At 46.6% G+C, this 4,828-nt stretch overlaps 1 long non-coding RNA gene across 1 annotated transcript; it reads right to left on the bottom strand.

Annotated features, from left to right (window-relative positions):
* Positions 1-501: 501 nt before the first annotated feature.
* On the bottom strand, positions 502-3,431 carry LOC144138990 (uncharacterized). The gene is made up of 2 exons (XR_013316010.1): positions 3,011-3,431; positions 502-2,274 (listed from the first exon to the last, which is right to left on the bottom strand). It is a non-coding gene; the product is annotated as an uncharacterized LOC144138990 (long non-coding RNA).
* Positions 3,432-4,828: the final 1,397 nt, after the last annotated feature.

The following is a 4,828-nucleotide window of genomic DNA, read 5'->3' as shown; positions in this document are numbered from 1 at the left end:
CGGGCGATAAAAACAAACAATAAATAAACAAACCCATACATGGTTCGCGGTAATATCACGGCAAGCTCGTTTTAATTTTTTTAATGAAAGCAGGGGTGCAAGTGCAACGTCAATGAAAGAGTACTGACCTCCAATCTTTAGCGTCCCGAGGATACGTTTCCCGCCTAGCTTTGTTTCATGAGCTATATTAATATGCTATTCTGCGTGACGAACTTCTCTAACAGCCTAAGCCTGTATCACGTCACATTGACCACGCCCAAAAATTTGGTGCTTAATCATGCAACTTGAAGTAGTTTGCTCAGTTTTTTTCTTAAAACATCCCGAGAATCAAACCGCCTTCCCGCAGGTATTGTTTCCATCCACGATAACCACTTCTTTCTACAAGCATAGGTACAACTGTGTAATGAGGTGTAATTTTTGTAATTGAGCACCTGCATTGTATCCTTCCGTTAGCATATTTTGTAATTCCACTTCCCTATTTAATGCCTCTATCCTTGAGTGTTAAATAGGTAAAGCATATCGCAATACGCTTCGTTAACTAAGATAGAGACCAAATTTTCAACCCTTTGTTCTGTTTGGCCGTTAAGCGCATAATGAACATATTTTCAGACACACTGCATCTGGAGAGCTGCTCGACGTGGAAGGCCCTGCACGAACAAGCAGTACTGTGGGCCTCAACAAGAATAGGTGCCAACTATGAGCACTTCAATAAGCTGGAGTAGAGAAAGCAGTTTTGGCATTGCATCACACATCAGTGTGCCCTTCTTTATTTTTGCAATGAAGATAGCATTGGTCTCTGTGCACTTTAAATAAGGCTGTGTACCATCACTACAGAAATGCTATAGTTGATTTTGTCACGATTATTTTTTCCCAGTGTTGGTTACTCTTGGACGGTGCTGCTGCATGCAGGGGAAAAGGAAACAGTTCAACATAACTTGTCACACTCTGACTTATTGAGGAAAAATTCAATACACCTTTGTAGATGCTGCTGTTGGTATATGATAATTATTTTTTACAAGAAGGTGTCCTACATGATAAAAAAATCGCAATATCACTCTTCACAAACCTAAGCAAGCAGTCATCAAAGCACTGAGTGCTAGAATACAGGCGACTATGGGGTAAATGAAACTTTTGTAACCATTTTTTCACTTATCATGAGAATGTCAGAGTAAACCATCACAGTGAACTCTGTGTTAAGAGACAGCCTCCAACGTTTTAAGCATGTTTATTTTTTTGTATCAACAGTGGAGATGCATACTTGCATATCGTGTTCTCTTAAGTAAACTGATCTGTCAGGGATTTCCAAACAAAGTAACCGTGCAATGGTTGTGCTATGTCATAATATAACTCTTCACAGGACTGAACTAAATGTGTCCAGAAGAGTCGGCAGTATACTGATTTTTTTTTGTTTGTGGTACATGCACCATCATTCTTTGCTTCACAGAAGAATGACGGTTACAGTGTAATAAACAGAATTTTCTGAAGAGAATCTTGCCCGGTCTCTATAATCACAAGGCCTCACGACCCATCAAAACAGTAGTCACTGGCTATCCCAGATCAAGCAACACCGTGTCAAGACATAGTATATAGTGGTCGAAAGCAAAGCAACTTTTTCTGTTATCCTTACACCACCATGTCAAACACAAAACGACAAGAAGCTTCTCTACAGGAAACAATGACGCGTCAGGGCATAGTATATGCTGCTGGAAACCACAACAAAACAACTTTCTCCCGACAAACCAAACACCGCACACCACACACAATCAGAAACTAAAGTTAAAAATGACATGTTCAGTGCCACCAAGCTGTCTGAAGATGCGTTGGTTGCCCTGCTCTGCACCTGCCTGTCCTTTAGGAGCAAGAATCCACATGTCGGGGGCAGGCACCTCCTCAGCCGCGTCGTCTGTATCACTGCCCTCGTCCACTTGCTGCTGCTGCAGCTATTGTCGTCAGTCGTTCCAACAGGCAGCCACACAACACACATTGACAATGTTGGCTGCCAGAAGAGGCCTATGAAGAAAAGCTGGTGCTACTGCAGGCAAGGAAAACAGCTCTTGAGAACTACAATGCTGCACTTCACGACAGACCACATCGAAGCATGTGCGGCATTGTACTTGTCTTCAGGTGTCTGGGGCCTGGACGACGAGCAGGTGGCCACCATCAACCCCAGAACTCGCCAAGCTTTACATGTCACGGGCAACAGTGAACAGCCAGTCACACAAAGGCACTGTAGTCGGCAGTCACGGTCAGGGCCTTCATACTGGCGTCGCACACCTGAAAGAAATACATAACACAAATATGTACTAAAGCATTAAACAAGTACACAGTTTGAAAAAAGGAAAAGGTAATAAACAAGAGCAAGAATACAAAGAACTGGGTTATCTATGCGGTACAACTGCGAAATACAACCCCTCCCCACCCCGCATTTCGAAATCGATAAACCCTTAAAACGAACCGACAAGCTGAACTTGTCACCTTTTCACTATGTGTCAAGCAGGGGAAAACATCTCAGCCGAAGTGACAAGGCGCCGAAGCAGTTGACACACGATGGGGGCGGGGCGAGGGCGATATACGTTACGCATATATTACACGGTTCGTTATGAAATCAGTTAGACGCCCAACACGATACACCTGTTTATCTTTCTTTATAAGTATTTTTTCTTTCAAGACGCCACCCTATTCGATACCTCTGAACGTGTTCATTTTAGCTACATTTATTGACATACCTTTTCGATATCATTTCACTTAAGCGAACATAGGCCGGAGAGTTAAAAGATTATTTACGTGTGCATGCATCTGCTAAGTTTTTTTTTTTTTGACACACTATTTGATCATTCACAATTGCGAAATTTATGGGAGATCACTGCCACCACACCACACCGCTCAAAACAAACGCATTTCAGTGACTGCTTTTCAGACATCGCGCTCCTTTTCCCTTCGATGCAAAACAATGGGGCTACATCATTTTTTGCTTCCGTAACAAACGTAGCCAGAAACAAGTAGTACTTACACCGTGCTTACGTCGCCGGGGTATCCAAAACCCTCGTGTGTCGGAGCCCCGTCAGTGCCGACACCACAGTCTGAACGCTGCGACTGGCTTCGGGGTGCGACAGTGTTTCATGGTTGCAGAAAACTTTTTGCAAACTGTCAGTTGCGAAGATGGACACAGCACGCACAGCACCTTCGTATCTGTTGACACTTCGCTGCACCTCGATGGCCGATAAGGGCTTCCAATTTCAGCGCCTTGGCAACGGCGTGAATGCTGCGGCTGACCGACGGCTGCGTCATGCCAAGAGTATCCCCGCTACCGACAATCTGTTGAAAGCTGCCGGTAGCGAAGAGCCTCAGCGCACACATCACGTTCGCTTGCGTAGATAGCCCCGTCGCACCTCGAGGCCTAACGTGCTCGTCAAGTGCGTCGCACAGCATCCGCGCCGGGCCCTTGTCGCTAAAAGTCGCCGTCGCTCAGTCGACGCTCAGGCACGGGATCCTCCTTCAGCAGCTCCAACAAAAGTGCAAACACAGGCGGCATATACGCAGCCATCGTAGAATCCGATGCGCTCTCAACCGCGCCGGATTTCACGCGCCGGTCGCGGGAGAACGAGCGGGAGCCTTTGGCTACGTGACGTCACCAAAAAGTCGCCAAAATATAGCCGCGTGACGCAGGCCGGCTGACGTTTTCGCTCCAAGCCAATCGCGTGACACTCCATCCGAGCGCCTCCTCACGTGACCGCACCGGACTGCGTCTCGTATCTAATCCGAGGCGCGCCGGATGCCCAGCAGAATACGGCCCCAGCTCCTCACCCTTCGCTCTCCGTTTCCGACGCCCGCGTCTGGCGAAGACTTCAAACTCACACATACCACAACCACGTCGCCCTCCACCGCATCTCCCCCACCTGCTATGCCCCCAACTGCTCACGCTGCGACACTCCCAACACGACCCTGCACCTTGTGTGGATGTGCCCACTGAACCCCCAACCACCCGATCCCCCTTCTGTAGAGCGATGGGAGAGCGCGTTGCGCAGTTGCCAGCTCGGAACCAGGAAGCCCTGATCTCTCGGGCGAAGGCGGCGGCGACCCTGCGTGGCCTACCGGAATAGGATGGCCACCCACCGCCCCTAACCCTTTCTTTCCCTCCTCTCTCCATTTTTCTGAATAAACGTTTTCCATCCAACCAACCATTTAATATATGACATTGAAACTCATACATAACATTCTGCCTCAGTTGCTTAGCGAATGTCCATTAAGTATCCCGAGAACACAGGACGGGAATGAATTTCTGTAATTTACATAGACAGCGAATGCATATATATATATATATATATATATATATATATATATATATATATATATATATATATATATATATATATATAAACAAGGCGTCACAAAAGTAGTCTTCGTGTTCCGCAGTATGTACGCACTTTCTCTAACTCGTTATCTATGTTGTAGACGTAATGTACGAGTGTCGCCCCCACTCGCATCGATCACTTCCGACTCAGCGCGTGCACGTAATGATCTCGCCAGTTCACGACAGCGGGGACGGCATGCGTAATCCGTCATCCTGAAGGAAACGAGAGAAACGCCACGAAACAATTGGGTTTGCCCGAGACGGACGACCAAGTCGTCCCAGAGAGACAAGAGGTGACAGTGCAAATGAAGCATGCAGGTAAAGGCAGCGACCCCAAACACAGTCACCGAGCGGTCTCTTGCGCAAACCAAAACTTTAAACAGAATTTTTTTTTTTCATTGCCCGGTGCGAAAAAAGAGAATCCGAGAAGGAAAATCTTCACATACCATAAAGAAATTAGCCACGTATCTACTTGCT

This window comes from Haemaphysalis longicornis, unplaced genomic scaffold (assembly GCF_048455015.1).
Source record: "Haemaphysalis longicornis isolate Haplotype H1 unplaced genomic scaffold, Haemaphysalis longicornis Haplotype H1 scaffold_1, whole genome shotgun sequence".
Lineage (NCBI taxonomy): Eukaryota > Metazoa > Arthropoda > Arachnida > Ixodida > Ixodidae > Haemaphysalis > Haemaphysalis longicornis.
The sequence above is the reverse complement of the archived record's forward strand: the minus strand, read 5'-3'. Positions and strand labels throughout refer to the sequence as shown.